Source organism: Humulus lupulus, chromosome 6 (genome assembly GCF_963169125.1).
Source record: "Humulus lupulus chromosome 6, drHumLupu1.1, whole genome shotgun sequence".
NCBI lineage: Eukaryota > Viridiplantae > Streptophyta > Magnoliopsida > Rosales > Cannabaceae > Humulus > Humulus lupulus.
The window spans coordinates 140,357,114-140,373,104 of record NC_084798.1 but is presented as its reverse complement, the minus strand read 5'-3'; the positions used below and the strand labels follow the sequence as shown (position 1 = coordinate 140,373,104).

The window sequence follows — 15,991 nt, the reverse complement described above, 5'->3', positions numbered from 1 at the left end:
TGGATTTTTGAAGAACAAAAAAAAAAAATGATGTTTTCAGGGGTGCAACACGAGGACTTCCCAGGAGGTCACCCATCCTAGTGCTACTCTCGCCCAATCTCGCTTAACTGCGTAGTTCTGATGGGATCTGGTGCATTAGTGCTGGTATGATCGCAACCGGAATGTTTGGTCCGCAATATTCATTTATAGCGAACGCGTGTGTCCTCCCTTTTCTCCCTCTGATCAACTAGGAACTTCTTATTCGCTGCTTGTTAGTGACCACGGTGTTAACCCCTCAAGGGAAACAGAATAAATGACTCTTTAAAGATTTAAAACAGAAAATACAAACTTTTGAGACGTAAGTGGATTTTTGAAGAACAAAAAAAACAAAAAAGAAAATGATGTTTTCAGGGGTGCAACACGAGCACTTCCCAGGTGGTCACCCATCCTAGTACTACTCTCGCCCAAGCTCGCTTAACTGCGTAGTTCTGATGGGATCCGGTGCATTAGTGCTGGTATGATCGCACCCGGAATGTTTGGTCCGCAATATTCATTTATAGCGAACGCGTGTGTCCTCCCTTTTCTCCCTCGGATCAACTAGGAACTTCTTATTCGCTGCTTGTTAGTGACCACGGTGTTAACCCCTCAAGGGAAACGGAATAAATGACTCTTTAAAGATTTAAAACAGAAAATACAAACTTTTGAGCCGTAAGTGGATTTTTGAAGAACAAAAAAAACAAAAAAAAATGATGTTTTCAGGGGTGCAACACGAGGACTGCCCAGGTGGTCACCCATCCTAGTAATACTCTCGCCCAAGCTCGCTTAACTGCGGAGTTCTGATGGGATCCGGTGCATTAGTGCTGGTATGATCGCACCCGGAATGTTTGGTTCGCAATATTCATTTATAGCGAACGCGTGTGTCCTCCCTTTTCTCCCTCGGAACAACTAGGAACTTCTTATTCGCTGCTTGTTATTGACCACGGTGTTAACCCCTTAAGGGAAACGGAATAAATGACTCTTTAAAGATTTAAAACAGAAAATACAAACTTTTGAGCCGTAAGTGGATTTTTGAAGAACAAAAAAAACAAAAAAGAAAATGATGTTTTCAGGGGTGCAACACGAGCACTTCGCCGGTGGTCACCCATCCTAGTACTACTCTCGCCCAAGCTCGCTTAACTGCGGAGTTCTGATGGGATCCGGTGCATTAGTGCTGGTATGATCGCACCCGGAATGTTTGGTCCGCAATATTCATTTATAGCGAACGCGTGTGTCCTCCCTTTTCTCCCTCGGATCAACTAGGAACTTCTTATTCGCTGCTTGTTAGTGACCACGGTGTTAACCCCTCAAGGGAAACAGAATAAATGACTCTTTAAAGATTTAAAACAGAAAATACAAACTTTTGAGCCGTAAGTGGATTTTTGAAGAAAAAAAAAATGAAGTTTTCAGGGGTGCATCACGAGGACTTCCCAGGAGGTCACCCATCCTAGTGCTACTCTCGCCCAAGCTCGCTTAACTGCGGAGTTCTGATGGGATCCGGTGCATTAGTGCTGGTATGATCGCACCCGGAATGTTTGGTCCGCAATATTCATTTATGGCGAACGCGTGTGTCCTCCCATTTCTCCCTCGGATCAACTAGGAACTTCTTATTGTCTTCTTGTTAGTGACCACGGTGTTAACCCCTCAATGGAAACGGAATAAATGACTCTTTAAAGATTTAAAACAGAAAATAGAAACTTTTGAGCCGTAAGTGGATTTTTGAAGAACAAAAAACAAAAACAAAAATGAAGTTTTCAGGGGTGCAACACGAGGACTTCCCAGGTGGTCACCCATCCTAGGGCTACTCTCGCCCATTCTCGCTTGACTGCGTAGTTCTGATGGGATCCGGTGCATTAGTGCTGGTATGATCGCACCCGGAATGTTTGGTCCGCAATATTCATTTATAGCGAACGCGTGTGTCCTCCCTTTTCTCCCTCGGATCAACTAGGAACTTCTTATTCGCTGCTTATTAGTGACCACGGTGTTAACCCCTCAAGGGAAACAGAATAAATGACTCTTTAAAGATTTAAAACAGAAAATACAAACTTTTGAGCCGTAAGTGGATTTTTGAAGAAACAAAAAATGATGTTTTCTGGGGTGCATCACGAGGACTTCCCAGGAGGTCACCCATCCTAGTGCTACTCTCGCCCAAGCTCGCTTAACTGCGGAGTTCTAATGGGATCCGGTGCATTAGTGCTGGTATGATCGCACCCGGAATGTTTGGTCCGCAATATTCATTTATGGCGAACGCGTGTGTCCTCCCATTTCTCCCTCGGATCAACTAGGAACTTCTTATTCTCTTCTTGTTAGTGACCACGGTGTTAACCCCTCAAGGGAAACGGAATAAATGACTCTTTAAAGATTTAAAATAGAAAATAGAAATTTTTGAGCCGTAAGTGGATTTTTGAAGAACAAAAAAAAAAAATGATGTTTTCAGGGGTGCAACACGAGGACTTCCCAGGAGGTCACCCATCCTAGTGCTACTCTCGCCCAATCTCGCTTAACTGCGTAGTTCTGATGGGATCCGGTGCATTAGTGCTGGTATGATCGCACCCGGAATGTTTGGTCCGCAATATTCATTTATAGCGAACGCGTGTGTCCTCCCTTTTCTCCCTCTGATCAACTAGGAACTTCTTATTCGCTGCTTGTTAGTGACCACGGTGTTAACCCCTCAAGGGAAACAGAATAAATGACTCTTTAAAGATTTAAAACAGAAAATACAAACTTTTGAGACGTAAGTGGATTTTTGAAGAACAAAAAAAACAAAAAAGAAAATGATGTTTTCAGGGGTGCAACACGAGCACTTCCCATGTGGTCACCCATCCTAGTACTACTCTCGCCCAAGCTCGCTTAACTGCGTAGTTCTGATGGGATCCGGTGCATTAGTGCTGGTATGATCGCACCCGGAATGTTTGGTCCGCAATATTCATTTATAGCGAACGCGTGTGTCCTCCCTTTTCTCCCTCGGATCAACTAGGAACTTCTTATTCGCTGCTTGTTAGTGACCACGGTGTTAACCCCTCAAGGGAAACGGAATAAATGACTCTTTAAAGATTTAAAACAGAAAATACAAACTTTTGAGCCGTAAGTGGATTTTTGAAGAACAAAAAAAACAAAAAAAAATGATGTTTTCAGGGGTGCAACACGAGGACTGCCCAGGTGGTCACCCATCCTAGTAATACTCTCGCCCAAGCTCGCTTAACTGCGGAGTTCTGATGGGATCCGGTGCATTAGTACTGGTATGATCGCACCCGGAATGTTTGGTTCGCAATATTCATTTATAGCGAACGCGTGTGTCCTCCCTTTTCTCCCTCGGAACAACTAGGAACTTCTTATTCGCTGCTTGTTATTGACCACGGTGTTAACCCCTTAAGGGAAACGGAATAAATGACTCTTTAAAGATTTAAAACAGAAAATACAAACTTTTGAGCCGTAAGTGGATTTTTGAAGAACAAAAAAAACAAAAAAGAAAATGATGTTTTCAGGGGTGCAACACGAGCACTTCGCCGGTGGTCACCCATCCTAGTACTACTCTCGCCCAAGCTCGCTTAACTGCGGAGTTCTGATGGGATCCGGTGCATTAGTGCTGGTATGATCGCACCCGGAATGTTTGGTCCGCAATATTCATTTATAGCGAACGCGTGTGTCCTCCCTTTTCTCCCTCGGATCAACTAGGAACTTCTTATTCGCTGCTTGTTAGTGACCACGGTGTTAACCCCTCAAGGGAAACAGAATAAATGACTCTTTAAAGATTTAAAACAGAAAATACAAACTTTTGAGCCGTAAGTGGATTTTTGAAGAAAAAAAAAAATGAAGTTTTCAGGGGTGCATCACGAGGACTTCCCAGGAGGTCACCCATCCTAGTGCTACTCTCGCCCAAGCTCGCTTAACTGCGGAGTTCTGATGGGATCCGGTGCATTAGTGCTGGTATGATCGCACCCGGAAGGTTTGGTCCGCAATATTCATTTATGGCGAACGCGTGTGTCCTCCCATTTCTCCCTCGGATCAACTAGGAACTTCTTATTGTCTTCTTGTTAGTGACCACGGTGTTAACCCCTCAAGGGAAACGGAATAAATGACTCTTTAAAGATTTAAAACAGAAAATACAAACTTTTGAGCCGTAAGTGGATTTTTGAAGAACAAAAAACAAAAACAAAAATGATGTTTTCAGGGGTGCAACACGAGGACTTCCCAGGTGGTCACCCATCCTAGGGCTACTCTCGCCCATTCTCGCTTAACTGCGTAGTTATGATGGGATCCGGTGCATTAGTGCTGGTATGATCGCACCCGGAATGTTTGGTCCGCAATATTCATTTATAGCGAACGCGTGTGTCCTCCCTTTTCTCCCTCGGATCAACTAGGAACTTCTTATTCGCTGCTTATTAGTGACCACGGTGTTAACCCCTCAAGGGAAACAGAATAAATGACTCTTTAAAGATTTAAAACAGAAAATACAAACTTTTGAGCCGTAAGTGGATTTTTGAAGAAAAAAAAAATGATGTTTTCTGGGGTGCATCACGAGGACTTCCCAGGAGGTCACCCATCCTAGTGCTACTCTCGCCCAAGCTCGCTTAACTGCGGAGTTCTAATGGGATCCGGTGCATTAGTGCTGGTATGATCGCACCCGGAATGTTTGGTCCGCAATATTCATTTATGGCGAACGCGTGTGTCCTCCCATTTCTCCCTCGGATCAACTAGGAACTTCTTATTCTCTTCTTGTTAGTGACCACGGTGTTAACCCCTCAAGGGAAACGGAATAAATGACTCTTTAAAGATTTAAAATAGAAAATAGAAATTTTTGAGCCTTAAGTGGATTTTTGAAGAACAAAAAAAAAAAATGATGTTTTCAGGGGTGCAACACGAGGACTTCCCAGGAGGTCACCCATCCTAGTGCTACTCTCGCCCAATCTCGCTTAACTGCGTAGTTCTGATGGGATCCGGTGCATTAGTGCTGGTATGATCGCACCCGGAATGTTTGGTCCGCAATATTCATTTATAGCGAACGCGTGTGTCCTCCCTTTTCTCCCTCTGATCAACTAGGAACTTCTTATTCGCTGCTTGTTAGTGACCACGGTGTTAACCCCTCAAGGGAAACAGAATAAATGACTCTTGAAAGATTTAAAACAGAAAATACAAACTTTTGAGACGTAAGTGGATTTTTGAAGAACAAAAAAAATAAAAAAGAAAATGATGTTTTCAGGTGTGCAACACGAGCACTTCCCAGGTGGTCACCCATCCTAGTACTACTCTCGCCCAAGCTCGCTTAACTGCGTAGTTCTGATGGGATCCGGTGCATTAGTGCTGGTATGATCGCACCCGGAATGTTTGGTCCGCAATATTCATTTATAGCGAACGCGTGTGTCCTCCCTTTTCTCCCTCTGATCAACTAGGAACTTCTTATTCGCTGCTTGTTAGTGACCACGGTGTTAACCCCTCAAGGGAAACAGAATAAATGACTCTTTAAAGATTTAAAACAGAAAATACAAACTTTTGAGCCGTAAGTGGATTTTTGAAGAAAAAAAAAAATGATGTTTTCAGGGGTGCATCACGAGGACTTCCCAGGAGGTCACCCATCCTAGTGCTACTCTCGCCCAAGCTCGCTTCACTGCGGAGGTCTGATGGGATCTGGTGCATTAGTGCTGGTATGATCGCACCCGGAATGTTTGGTCCGCAATATTTATTTATGGCGAACGCGTGTGTCCTCCCATTTCTCCCTCGGATCAACTAGGAACTTCTTATTCTCTTCTTGTTAGTGACCACGGTGTTAACCCCTCAAGGGAAACGGAATAAATGACTCCTTAAAGATTTGAAATAGAATATAGAAATTTTTGAGCCGTAAGTGGATTTTTGAAGAACAAAAAAAAAAAAAGATGTTTTCAGGGGTGCAACACGAGGACTTCCCAGGAGGTCACCCATCCTAGTGCTACTCTCGCCCAAGCTCGCTTTACTGCGGAGTTCTGATGGGATCCGGTGCATTAGTGCTGGTATGATCGCACCCGTAATTTTTGGTCCGCAATATTCATTTATAGCGAACGCGTGTGTCCTCCCATTTCTCCCTCGGATCAACTAGGAACTTCTTATTCGCTTCTTGTTAGTGACCACGGTGTTAACCCCTCATGGGAAACGGAATAAATGACTCTTTAAAGATTTAAAACAGAAAATATAAATTTTTGAGCCGTAAGTGGATTTTTGAAGAACAAAAAAAATATAAAATGATGTTTTCAGGTGTGCAACACGAGGACTTCCCAGGAGGTCACCCATCCTAGTGCTACTCTCGCCCAATCTCGCTTAACTGCGTCGTTCTGATGGGATCCGGTGCATTAGTGCTGGTATGATCGCACCCGGAATGTTTGGTCCGCAATATTCATTTATAGCGAACGCGTGTGTCCTCCCTTTTCTCCCTCTGATCAACTTGGAACTTCTTATTCGCTGCTTGTTAGTGACCACGGTGTTAACCCCTGAAGGGAAACGGAATAAATGACTCTTTAATGATTTAAAACAGAAAATAGAAACTTTTGAGCCGTAAGTGGATTTTTGAAGAACAAAAAAAACAAAAAAGAAAATGATGTTTTCAGGGGTGCAACACGAGGACTTCCCAGGTGGTCACCCATCCTAGTACTACTCTCGCCCAAGCTCGCTTGACTGCGGAGTTCTGATGGGATCCGGTGCATTAGTGCTGGTATGATCGCACCCAGAATGTTTGGTCCGCAATATTCATTTATAGCGAACGCGTGTGTCCTCCCTTTTCTCCCTCGGATCAACTAGGAACTTCTTATTCGCTGCTTGTTAGTGACCACGGTGTTAACCCCTCAAGGGAAACAGAATAAATGACTCTTTAAAGATTTAAAACTGAATATACAAACTTTTGAGCCGTTAGTGGATTTTTGAAGAAAAAAAAAATGATGTTTTCAGGGGTGCAACACGAGGACTTCCCAGGAGGTCACCCATCCTAGTGCTACTCTCGCCCAAGCTCTCTTTACTGCGGAGTTCTGATGGGATCCGGTGCATTAGTGCTGGTATGATCGCACCCGGAATGTTTGGTCCGCAATATTCATTTATAGCGAACGCGTGTGTCCTCCCATTTCTCCCTCGGATCAACTAGGAACTTCTTATTCGCTTCTTGTTAGTGACCACGGTGTTAACCCCTCAAGGGAAACGGAATAAATGACTCTTTAAAGATTTAAAACAGAAAATATAAATTTTTGAGCCGTAAGTGGATTTTTGAAGAACAAAAAAAATATAAAATGATGTTTTCAGGGGTGCAACACGAGGACTTCCCAGGAGGTCACCCATCCTAGTGCTACTCTCGCCCAATCTCGCTTAACTGCGTAGTTCTGATGGGATCCGGTGCATTAGTGCTGGTATGATCGCACCCGGAATGTTTGGTCCGCAATATTCATTTATAGCGAACGCGTGTGTCCTCCCTTTTCTCCCTCTGATCAACTAGGAACTTCATATTCGCTGCTTGTTAGTGACCACGGTGTTAACCCCTCAAGGGAAACGGAATAAATGACTCTTTAATGATTTAAAACAGAAAATAGAAACTTTTGAGCCGTAAGTGGATTTTTGAAGAACAAAAAATAAAAATAAAATGATGTTTTCAGGGCTGCAACACGAGGACTTCCCAGGTGGTCACCTATCCTAGCGCTACTCTCGCCCAATCTCCCTTAACTGCGTAGTTCTGATGGAATCCGGTGCATTAGTGCTGGTATGATCGCACCCGGAATGTTTGGTCCGCAATATTCATTTATAGCGAACGCGTGTTTCCTCCCTTTTCTCCCTCGGATCTACTAGGAACTTCTTATTCACTGCTTGTTAGTGACCACGGTGTTAACCCCTCAAGGGAAACGGAATAAATGACTCTTTAAAGATTTAAAACAGAAAATACAAACTTTTGAGCCGTAAGTGGATTTTTGAAGAACAAAAAAAACAAAAAAAAATGATGTTTTCAGGGGTGCAACACGAGGACTGCCCAGGTGGTCACCCATCCTAGTACTACTCTCGCCAAGCTCGCTTAACTGCGGAGTTCTGATGGGATCCGGTGCATTAGTGCTGGTATGATCGCACCCGGAATGTTTAGTCCGCAATATTCATTTATAGCGAACGCGTGTGTCCTCCCTTTTCTCCCTCGGATCAACTAGGAACTTCTTATTCGCTGCTTGTTAGTGACCACGGTGTTAACCCCTCAAGGGAAACGGAATAAATGACTCTTTAAAGATTTAAAACAGAAAATACAAACTTTTGAGCCGTTAGTGGATTTTTGAAGAACAAAAAAAACAAAAAAGAAAATGATGTTTTCAGGGGTGCAACACGAGCACTTCGCAGGTGGTCACCCATCCTAGTACTACTCTCGCCCAAGCTCGCTTAACTGCGGAGTTCTGATGGGATCCGGTGCATTAGTGCTGGTATGATCGCACCCGGAATGTTTGGTCCGCAATATTCATTTATAGCGAACGCGTGTGTCCTCCCTTTTCTCCCTCGGATCTACTAGGAACTTCTTATTCGCTGCTTGTTAGTGACCACGGTGTTAACCCCTCAAGGGAAACAGAATAAATGACTCTTTAAAGATTTAAAACAGAAAATACAAACTTTTGAGCTGTAAGTGGACTTTTGAAGAAAAAAAAAATGAAGTTTTCAGGGGTGCATCACGAGGACTTCCCAGGAGGTCACCCATCCTAGTGCTACTCTCGCCCAAGCTCGCTTAACTGCGGAGTTCTGATGGGATCCGGTGCATTAGTGCTGGTATGATCGCACCCGGAATGTTTGGTCCGCAATATTCATTTATGGCGAACGCGTGTGTCCTCCCATTTCTTCCTCGGATCAACTAGGAACTTCTTATTGTCTTCTTGTTAGTGACCACGGTGTTAACCCCTCAAGGGAAACGAAATAAATGACTCTTTAAAGATTTAAAACAGAAAATAGAAACTTTTGAGCCGTAAGTGGATTTTTGAAGAACAAAAAACAAAAAAAAAAATGATGTTTTCAGGGGTGCAACACGAGGACTTCCCAGGTGGTCACCCATCCTAGGGCTACTCTCGCCCATTCTCGCTTAACTGCGTAGTTCTGATGGGATCCGGTGCATTAGTGCTGGTATGATCGCACCCGGAATGTTTGGTCCGCAATATTCATTTATAGCGAACGCGTGTGTCCTCCCTTTTCTCCCTCGGATCAACTAGGAACTTCTTATTCGCTGCTTATTAGTGACCACCGTCTTAACCCCTCAAGGGAAACAGAATAAATGACTCTTTAAAGATTTAAAACAGAAAATACAAACTTTTGAGCCGTAAGTGGATTTTTGAAGAAAAAAAAAATGATGTTTTCTGGGGTGCATCACGAGGACTTCCCAGGAGGTCACCCATCCTAGTGCTACTCTCGCCCAAGCTCGCTTAACTGCGGAGTTCTGATGGGATCCGGTGCATTAGTGCTGGTATGATCGCACCCGGAATGTTTGGTCCGCAATATTCATTTATGGCGAATGCGTGTGTCCTCCCATTTCTCCCTCGGATCAACTAGGAACTTCTTATTCTCTTCTTGTTAGTGACCACGGTGTTAACCCCTCAAGGGAAACGGAATAAATGACTCTTTAAAGATTTAAAATAGAAAATAGAAATTTTTGAGCCGTAAGTGGATTTTTGAAGAACAAAAAAAAAAAAAATGATGTTTTCAGGGGTGCAACACGAGGACTTCCCAGGAGGTCACCCATCCTAGTGCTACTCTCGCCCAATCTCGCTTAACTGCGTAGTTCTGATGGGATCCGGTGCATTAGTGCTGGTATGATCGCACCCGGAATGTTTGGTCCGCAATATTCATTTATAGCGAACGCGTGTGTCCTCCCTTTTCTCCCTCTGATCAACTAGGAACTTCTTATTCGCTGCTTGTTAGTGACCACGGTGTTAACCCCTCAAGGGAAACGGAATAAATGACACTTTAAAGATTTAAAACAGAAAATACAAACTTTTGAGCCGTAAGTGGATTTTTGAAGAACAAAAAAAACAAAAAAGAAAATGATGTTTTCAGGGGTGCAACACGAGCACTTCCCAGGTGGTCACCCAACCTAGTACTACTCTCGCCCAAGCTCGCTTAACTGCGTAGTTCTGATGGGATCCGGTGCATTAGTGCTGGTATGATCGCACCCGGAATGTTTGGTCCGCAATATTCATTTATAGCGAACGCGTGTGTCCTCCCTTTTCTCCCTCTGATCAACTAGGAACTTCTTATTCGCTGCTTGTTAGTGACCACGGTGTTAACCCCTCAAGGGAAACAGAATAAATGACTCTTTAAAGATTTAAAACAGAAAATACAAACTTTTGAGCCGTAAGTGGATTTTTGAAGAAAAAAAAAAATGATGTTTTCAGGGGTGCATCACGAGGACTTCCCAGGAGGTCACCCATCCTAGTGCTACTCTCGCCCAAGCTCGCTTAACTGCGGAGGTCTGATGGGATCTGGTGCATTAGTGCTGGTATGATCGCACCCGGAATGTTTGGTCCGCAATATTTATTTATGGCGAACGCGTGTGTCCTCCCATTTCTCCCTCGGATCAACTAGGAACTTCTTATTCTCTTCTTGTTAGTGACCACGGTGTTAACCCCTCAAGGGAAACGGAATAAATGACTCCTTAAAGATTTAAAATAGAAAATAGAAATTTTTGAGCCGTAAGTGGATTTTTGAAGAACAAAAAAAAAAAAAATGATGTTTTCAGGGGTGCAACACGAGGACTTCCCAGGAGGTGACCCATCCTAGTGCTACTCTCGCCCAATCTCGCTTAACTGCGTAGTTCTGATGGGATCCGGTGCATTAGTGCTGGTATGATCGCACCCGGAATGTTTGGTCCGCAATATTCATTTATAGCGAACGCGTGTGTCCTCCCTTTTCTCCCTCTGATCAACTAGGAACTTCTTATTCGCTTCTTGTTAGTGACCACGGTGTTAACCCCTCAAGGGAAACGGAATAAATGACTCTTTAATGATTTAAAATAGAAAATAGAAACTTTTGAGCCGTAAGTGGATTTTTGAAGAACAAAAAACAAAAAAAAAATGATGTTTTCAGGGGTGCAACACGAGGACTTCCCAGGTGGTCACCCATCCTAGGGCTACTCTCGCCCAATCTCGCTTAACTGCGTAGTTCTGATGGGATCCGGTGCATTAGTGCTGGTATGATCGCACCCGGAATGTTTGGTCCGCAATATTCATTTATAGCGAACGCCTGTTTCCTCCCTTTTCTCCCTCGGATCCACTAGGAACTTCTTATTCGCTGCTTGTTAGTGACCACGGTGTTAACCCCTCAAGGGAAACGGAATAAATGACTCTTTAAAGATTTAAAACAGAAAATACAAACTTTTGAGCCGTAAGTGGATTTTTGAAGAAAAAAAAAATGATGTTTTCAGGGGTGCAACACGAGGACTTCCCAGGAGGTCACCCATCCTAGTGCTACTCTCGCCCAAGCTCGCTTAACTGCGGAGTTCTGATGGGATCCGGTGCATTAGTGCTGGTATGATCGCACCCGCAATGTTTGGTCTGCAATATTCATTTATAGCGAACGCGTGTGTCCTCCCATTTCTCCCTCGGATCAACTAGGAACTTCTTATTCGCTTCTTGTTAGTGACCACGGTGTTAACCCCTCAAGGGAAACGGAATAAATGACTCTTTAAAGATTTAAAACAGAAAATAGAAATTTTTGAGCCGTAAGTGGATTTTTGAAGAACAAAAAAAAAAAATGATGTTTTCAGGGGTGCAACACGAGGACTTCCCAGGAGGTCACCCATCCTAGTGCTACTCTCGCCCAATCTCGCTTAACTGCGTAGTTCTGATGGGATCCGGTGCATTAGTGCTGGTATGATCGCACCCGGAATGTTTGGTCCGCAATATTCATTTATAGCGAACGCGTGTTTCCTCCCTTTTCTCCCTCGGATCAACTAGGAACTTCTTATTCGCTGCTTGTAAGTGACCACGGTGTTAACCCCTCAAGGGAAACGAAATAAATGACTCTTAAAAGATTTAAAACAGAAAATACAAACTTTTGAGCCGTAAGTGGATTTTTGAAGAACAAAAAAAACAAAAATAAAATGATGTTTTCAGGGGTGCAACACAAGGACTTCCCAGGTAGTCACCCATCCTAGTACTACTCTCGCCCAAGCTCGCTTAACTGCGGAGTTCTGATGGGATCCGGTGCATTAGTGCTGGTATGACCGCACCCGGAATGTTTGGTCCGCAATATTGATTTATAGCGAACGCGTGAGTCCTCTCCTTTCTCCCTCGGATCAACTAGGAACTTCTTATTCGCTGCTTGTTAGTGACCACGGTGTTAGCCCCTCAAGGGAAACGGAATAAATGACTCTTTAAAGATTTAAAACAGAAAATACAAACTTTTGAGTCGTAAGTGGATTTTTGAAGAACAAAAAAACACATTTTGTTAAATGATTCAATTGTGCCCTTAAACCCTGTTTTGATGAACAAAAAACTTTAATATAAAAACACAATTTATAGATAAAATGATTGTTTTTTTATTTAGAGTTGTTTGTTTTTTGAATTATTCTACTTTCTTTTTTAAACCAAAAATTAAACAAAGCTAATCTTTAGTACCTATTACACGATACAAATTATAAAATAGTGGTCACATTTTTCTGCTGCCTCAACTTATTAAAACATATTATGCCCTTAAACCCGGTTTTGATAAACAAAAAATTGAATTTTAAAACACCATTTTATAGATGGAATGATTGTTTTTTATTCGGATTTGTTAGTATAATGAATTATTATGTAAATTATTCTACCTTTTTGACCAGGACAACCATAAAACAAAACTAAAGATCAAAATTGAAAAAAAATAAATAAAGAAAAGAGGTCACATAGAGTTGGACCTCTGACCAAGTGGCAAAAAAACCAACATTACCAAGACAAATTATGATACAAGATGGATATCTTAATTTTTCATAAACATTTCGTGAGATATAAAAGGAAGTAAAAGTTTGAAGTTTCATGGGAGTATAATTAACAAATACATCAACAACAATGATTTTCATACATCACTCACCCATTATATCAGTTTATTTTGTTTGAAATAGCAAAATAAAACATGAACCTTTTGAAAAAAAATGGTACTTAACATAGAATTAGTTGCCAAAACAGCATTTTTTTGAGAAATTATTCGCTGCTTGTTATTGACCACGGTGTTAACCCCTCAAGGGAAACGGAATAAATGACTCTTTAAAGATTTAAAACAGAAAATACAAACTTTTGAGCCGTAAGTGGGTTTTTGAAGAAAAAAAAAATTAAAAAATGATGCTTTCAGGGGTGCAACACGAGGACTCCCCAGGAGGTCACCCATCCTAGTACTACTCTCGCCCAAGCACGCTTAACTGCGGACTTCTGATGGGATCCGGTGCATTAGTGCTGGTATGATCGCAACCGGAATGTTTGGTCCGCAATATTCATTTATAGCGAACGCGTGTGTCCTCCCTTTTCTCCCTCGGATCAACTAGGAACTTCTTATTCGCTGCTTGTTAGTGACCACGGTGTTAACCCCTCAAGGGAAACGGAATAAATGACTCTTTAAAGATTTAAAACAAAAATACAAACTTTTGAGCCGTAAGTGGATTTTTGAAGAACAAAAAAACACCTTTTGTTAAATGATTCAATTGTGCCCTTAAACCCTGTTTTGATGAACAAAAAATTTAATATAAAAACACAATTTATAGAAAAAATGATTGTTTTTTTATTTAGAGTTGTTTGTTTTATGAATTATTCTACTTTCTTTTCTAAACCAAAAAGTAAACAAAACTAATCTTTAGTACCTATTACACGATACAAATTATAAAATAGTGGTCACATTTTTCCGCTGCCTCAACTTATTAAAACATATTATGCCCTTAAACTCGGTTTTGATAAACAAAAAATTTAATTTTAAAACACAATTTTATAGATGGAATGATTGTTTTTTATTCGGATTTGTTAGTATAATGAATTATTATGTAAATTATTCTACCTTTTTGACCAGGACAACCATAAAACAAAACTAAAGATCAAAATTGAAAAAAAATAAATAAAGAAAAGAGGTCACATAGAGTTGGACCTCTGACCAAGTGGCAAAAAAACCAACATTACCAAGACAAATTATGATACAAGATGGATATCTTAATTTTTCATAAACATTTCGTGAGATATAAAAGGAAGTAAAAGTTTGAAGTTTCATGGGAGTATAATTAACAAATACATCAACAACAATGATTTTCATACATCACTCACCCATTATATCAGTTTATTTTGTTTGAAATAGCAAAATAAAACATGAACCTTTTGAAAAAAAATGGTACTTAACATAGAATTAGTTGCCAAAACAGCATTTTTTTGAGAAATTATTCGCTGCTTGTTAGTGACCACGGTGTTAACCCCTCAAGGGAAACGGAATAAATGACTCTTTAAAGATTTAAAACAGAAAATACAAACTTTTGAGCCGTAAGTGGGTTTTTGAAGAAAAAAAAAATTAAAAAATGATGGTTTCAGGGGTGCAACACGAGGACTCCCCAGGAGGTCACCCATCCTAGTACTACTCTCGCCCAAGCACGCTTAACTGCGGACTTCTGATGGGATCCGGTGCATTAGTGCTGGTATGATCGCAACCGGAATGTTTGGTCCGCAATATTCATTTATAGCGAACGCGTGTGTCCTCCCTTTTCTCCCTCGGATCAACTAGGAACTTCTTATTCGCTGCTTGTTAGTGACCACGGTGTTAACCTCTCAAGGGAAACGGAATAAATGACTCTTTAAAGATTTAAAACAAAAATACAAACTTTTGAGCCGTAAGTGGATTTTTGAAGAACAAAAAAACACCTTTTGTTAAATGATTCAATTGTGCCCTTAAACCCTGTTTTGATGAACAAAAAATTTAATATAAAAACACAATTTATAGATAAAATGATTGTTTTTTTATTTAGAGTTGTTTGTTTTATGAATTATTCTACTTTCTTTTCTAAACCAAAAAGTAAACAAAACTAATCTTTAGTACCTATTACACGATACAAATTATAAAATAGTGGTCACATTTTTCCGCTGCCTCAACTTATTAAAACATATTATGCCCTTAAACTCGGTTTTGATAAACAAAAAATTTAATTTTAAAACACAATTTTATAGATGGAATGATTGTTTTTTATTTGGATTTGTTAGTATAATGAATTATTATGTAAATTATTCTACCTTTTTGACCAGGACAACCATAAAACAAAACTAAAGATCAAAATTGAAAAAAATAAAAATAAAGAAAAGAGGTTACATAGAGTTGAACCTCTGACCAAGTGGCAAAAATACCAACATTACCAAGACAAATTATGATACAAGATGGATATCTTAATTTTTCATAAACATTTCGTGAGATATAAAAGGAAGTAAAAGTTTGAAGTTTCATGGGAGTATAATTAACAAATACATCAACAACAATGATTTTCATACATCACTCACCCATTATATCAGTTTATTTTGTTTGAAATAGCAAAATAAAACATGAACCTTTTGAAAAAAAATGGTACTTAACATAGAATTAGTTGCCAAAACAGCATTTTTTTGAGAAATTATTCGCTGCTTGTTATTGACCACGGTGTTAACCCCTCAAGGGAAACGGAATAAATGACTCTTTAAAGATTTAAAACAGAAAATACAAACTTTTGAGCCGTAAGTGGGTTTTTGAAGAAAAAAAAAATTAAAAAATGATGCTTTCAGGGGTGCAACACGAGGACTCCCCAGGAGGTCACCCATCCTAGTACTACTCTCGCCCAAGCACGCTTAACTGCGGACTTCTGATGGGATCCGGTGCATTAGTGCTGGTATGATCGCAACCGGAATGTTTGGTCCGCAATATTCATTTATAGCGAACGCGTGTGTCCTCCCTTTTCTCCCTCGGATCAACTAGGAACTTCTTATTCGCTGCTTGTTAGTGACCACGGTGTTAACCCCTCAAGGGAAACGGAATAAATGACTCTTTAAAG

General features: G+C 41.0%; 34 non-coding genes and 5 pseudogenes across 34 annotated transcripts; all 39 read right to left on the bottom strand.

Moving 5' to 3' along the window:
- Positions 1-39: 39 nt before the first annotated feature.
- Positions 40-158, bottom strand: LOC133787076 (5S ribosomal RNA). Its single transcript, XR_009872207.1, has one exon. It is a non-coding gene; the product is annotated as a 5S ribosomal RNA (ribosomal RNA).
- A 231-nt stretch (positions 159-389) lies between these two features.
- LOC133786348 (5S ribosomal RNA) lies at positions 390-508 on the bottom strand. The gene has a single exon (XR_009871512.1). It is a non-coding gene; the product is annotated as a 5S ribosomal RNA (ribosomal RNA).
- Positions 509-737: 229 nt separating this feature from the next.
- On the bottom strand, positions 738-856 carry LOC133786411 (5S ribosomal RNA). The gene has a single exon (XR_009871574.1). It is a non-coding gene; the product is annotated as a 5S ribosomal RNA (ribosomal RNA).
- A 231-nt stretch (positions 857-1,087) lies between these two features.
- Positions 1,088-1,206, bottom strand: LOC133788129 (5S ribosomal RNA). The gene has a single exon (XR_009873105.1). It is a non-coding gene; the product is annotated as a 5S ribosomal RNA (ribosomal RNA).
- Positions 1,207-1,424: 218 nt separating this feature from the next.
- Positions 1,425-1,543, bottom strand: LOC133786432 (5S ribosomal RNA). Its single transcript, XR_009871593.1, has one exon. It is a non-coding gene; the product is annotated as a 5S ribosomal RNA (ribosomal RNA).
- A 229-nt stretch (positions 1,544-1,772) lies between these two features.
- On the bottom strand, positions 1,773-1,891 carry LOC133787128 (5S ribosomal RNA; annotated as a pseudogene).
- Positions 1,892-2,109: 218 nt separating this feature from the next.
- LOC133786512 (5S ribosomal RNA) lies at positions 2,110-2,228 on the bottom strand. Its single transcript, XR_009871668.1, has one exon. It is a non-coding gene; the product is annotated as a 5S ribosomal RNA (ribosomal RNA).
- Positions 2,229-2,451: 223 nt separating this feature from the next.
- On the bottom strand, positions 2,452-2,570 carry LOC133786918 (5S ribosomal RNA). The gene has a single exon (XR_009872057.1). It is a non-coding gene; the product is annotated as a 5S ribosomal RNA (ribosomal RNA).
- Positions 2,571-2,801: 231 nt separating this feature from the next.
- On the bottom strand, positions 2,802-2,920 carry LOC133786399 (5S ribosomal RNA). The gene has a single exon (XR_009871562.1). It is a non-coding gene; the product is annotated as a 5S ribosomal RNA (ribosomal RNA).
- A 229-nt stretch (positions 2,921-3,149) lies between these two features.
- On the bottom strand, positions 3,150-3,268 carry LOC133786564 (5S ribosomal RNA). Its single transcript, XR_009871718.1, has one exon. It is a non-coding gene; the product is annotated as a 5S ribosomal RNA (ribosomal RNA).
- A 231-nt stretch (positions 3,269-3,499) lies between these two features.
- Positions 3,500-3,618, bottom strand: LOC133788128 (5S ribosomal RNA). The gene has a single exon (XR_009873104.1). It is a non-coding gene; the product is annotated as a 5S ribosomal RNA (ribosomal RNA).
- A 219-nt stretch (positions 3,619-3,837) lies between these two features.
- LOC133786431 (5S ribosomal RNA) lies at positions 3,838-3,956 on the bottom strand. Its single transcript, XR_009871592.1, has one exon. It is a non-coding gene; the product is annotated as a 5S ribosomal RNA (ribosomal RNA).
- A 229-nt stretch (positions 3,957-4,185) lies between these two features.
- Positions 4,186-4,304, bottom strand: LOC133787162 (5S ribosomal RNA; annotated as a pseudogene).
- A 218-nt stretch (positions 4,305-4,522) lies between these two features.
- LOC133786511 (5S ribosomal RNA) lies at positions 4,523-4,641 on the bottom strand. Its single transcript, XR_009871667.1, has one exon. It is a non-coding gene; the product is annotated as a 5S ribosomal RNA (ribosomal RNA).
- Positions 4,642-4,864: 223 nt separating this feature from the next.
- LOC133786917 (5S ribosomal RNA) lies at positions 4,865-4,983 on the bottom strand. The gene has a single exon (XR_009872056.1). It is a non-coding gene; the product is annotated as a 5S ribosomal RNA (ribosomal RNA).
- Positions 4,984-5,214: 231 nt separating this feature from the next.
- LOC133786575 (5S ribosomal RNA) lies at positions 5,215-5,333 on the bottom strand. The gene has a single exon (XR_009871728.1). It is a non-coding gene; the product is annotated as a 5S ribosomal RNA (ribosomal RNA).
- A 219-nt stretch (positions 5,334-5,552) lies between these two features.
- Positions 5,553-5,671, bottom strand: LOC133786877 (5S ribosomal RNA). Its single transcript, XR_009872018.1, has one exon. It is a non-coding gene; the product is annotated as a 5S ribosomal RNA (ribosomal RNA).
- Positions 5,672-5,894: 223 nt separating this feature from the next.
- On the bottom strand, positions 5,895-6,013 carry LOC133786339 (5S ribosomal RNA). Its single transcript, XR_009871503.1, has one exon. It is a non-coding gene; the product is annotated as a 5S ribosomal RNA (ribosomal RNA).
- Positions 6,014-6,239: 226 nt separating this feature from the next.
- Positions 6,240-6,358, bottom strand: LOC133787114 (5S ribosomal RNA; annotated as a pseudogene).
- A 231-nt stretch (positions 6,359-6,589) lies between these two features.
- On the bottom strand, positions 6,590-6,708 carry LOC133787261 (5S ribosomal RNA). The gene has a single exon (XR_009872291.1). It is a non-coding gene; the product is annotated as a 5S ribosomal RNA (ribosomal RNA).
- Positions 6,709-6,926: 218 nt separating this feature from the next.
- On the bottom strand, positions 6,927-7,045 carry LOC133788155 (5S ribosomal RNA). The gene has a single exon (XR_009873130.1). It is a non-coding gene; the product is annotated as a 5S ribosomal RNA (ribosomal RNA).
- Positions 7,046-7,271: 226 nt separating this feature from the next.
- LOC133786916 (5S ribosomal RNA) lies at positions 7,272-7,390 on the bottom strand. Its single transcript, XR_009872055.1, has one exon. It is a non-coding gene; the product is annotated as a 5S ribosomal RNA (ribosomal RNA).
- Positions 7,391-7,618: 228 nt separating this feature from the next.
- LOC133787164 (5S ribosomal RNA) lies at positions 7,619-7,737 on the bottom strand (annotated as a pseudogene).
- Positions 7,738-7,966: 229 nt separating this feature from the next.
- On the bottom strand, positions 7,967-8,084 carry LOC133786756 (5S ribosomal RNA). The gene has a single exon (XR_009871901.1). It is a non-coding gene; the product is annotated as a 5S ribosomal RNA (ribosomal RNA).
- A 231-nt stretch (positions 8,085-8,315) lies between these two features.
- LOC133787906 (5S ribosomal RNA) lies at positions 8,316-8,434 on the bottom strand. Its single transcript, XR_009872894.1, has one exon. It is a non-coding gene; the product is annotated as a 5S ribosomal RNA (ribosomal RNA).
- Positions 8,435-8,652: 218 nt separating this feature from the next.
- Positions 8,653-8,771, bottom strand: LOC133786430 (5S ribosomal RNA). The gene has a single exon (XR_009871591.1). It is a non-coding gene; the product is annotated as a 5S ribosomal RNA (ribosomal RNA).
- A 229-nt stretch (positions 8,772-9,000) lies between these two features.
- Positions 9,001-9,119, bottom strand: LOC133787090 (5S ribosomal RNA; annotated as a pseudogene).
- Positions 9,120-9,337: 218 nt separating this feature from the next.
- On the bottom strand, positions 9,338-9,456 carry LOC133786428 (5S ribosomal RNA). The gene has a single exon (XR_009871590.1). It is a non-coding gene; the product is annotated as a 5S ribosomal RNA (ribosomal RNA).
- Positions 9,457-9,681: 225 nt separating this feature from the next.
- Positions 9,682-9,800, bottom strand: LOC133786915 (5S ribosomal RNA). Its single transcript, XR_009872054.1, has one exon. It is a non-coding gene; the product is annotated as a 5S ribosomal RNA (ribosomal RNA).
- A 231-nt stretch (positions 9,801-10,031) lies between these two features.
- Positions 10,032-10,150, bottom strand: LOC133786462 (5S ribosomal RNA). The gene has a single exon (XR_009871621.1). It is a non-coding gene; the product is annotated as a 5S ribosomal RNA (ribosomal RNA).
- A 219-nt stretch (positions 10,151-10,369) lies between these two features.
- Positions 10,370-10,488, bottom strand: LOC133786799 (5S ribosomal RNA). Its single transcript, XR_009871942.1, has one exon. It is a non-coding gene; the product is annotated as a 5S ribosomal RNA (ribosomal RNA).
- A 225-nt stretch (positions 10,489-10,713) lies between these two features.
- On the bottom strand, positions 10,714-10,832 carry LOC133787017 (5S ribosomal RNA). Its single transcript, XR_009872153.1, has one exon. It is a non-coding gene; the product is annotated as a 5S ribosomal RNA (ribosomal RNA).
- A 228-nt stretch (positions 10,833-11,060) lies between these two features.
- On the bottom strand, positions 11,061-11,179 carry LOC133787063 (5S ribosomal RNA). The gene has a single exon (XR_009872195.1). It is a non-coding gene; the product is annotated as a 5S ribosomal RNA (ribosomal RNA).
- Positions 11,180-11,397: 218 nt separating this feature from the next.
- LOC133788000 (5S ribosomal RNA) lies at positions 11,398-11,516 on the bottom strand. Its single transcript, XR_009872984.1, has one exon. It is a non-coding gene; the product is annotated as a 5S ribosomal RNA (ribosomal RNA).
- Positions 11,517-11,739: 223 nt separating this feature from the next.
- Positions 11,740-11,858, bottom strand: LOC133786913 (5S ribosomal RNA). Its single transcript, XR_009872053.1, has one exon. It is a non-coding gene; the product is annotated as a 5S ribosomal RNA (ribosomal RNA).
- A 230-nt stretch (positions 11,859-12,088) lies between these two features.
- LOC133788059 (5S ribosomal RNA) lies at positions 12,089-12,207 on the bottom strand. Its single transcript, XR_009873039.1, has one exon. It is a non-coding gene; the product is annotated as a 5S ribosomal RNA (ribosomal RNA).
- A 1,094-nt stretch (positions 12,208-13,301) lies between these two features.
- Positions 13,302-13,420, bottom strand: LOC133786358 (5S ribosomal RNA). Its single transcript, XR_009871522.1, has one exon. It is a non-coding gene; the product is annotated as a 5S ribosomal RNA (ribosomal RNA).
- A 1,092-nt stretch (positions 13,421-14,512) lies between these two features.
- LOC133786356 (5S ribosomal RNA) lies at positions 14,513-14,631 on the bottom strand. Its single transcript, XR_009871520.1, has one exon. It is a non-coding gene; the product is annotated as a 5S ribosomal RNA (ribosomal RNA).
- Positions 14,632-15,724: 1,093 nt separating this feature from the next.
- On the bottom strand, positions 15,725-15,843 carry LOC133786355 (5S ribosomal RNA). The gene has a single exon (XR_009871519.1). It is a non-coding gene; the product is annotated as a 5S ribosomal RNA (ribosomal RNA).
- Between the last annotated feature and the right edge of the window lie 148 nt (positions 15,844-15,991).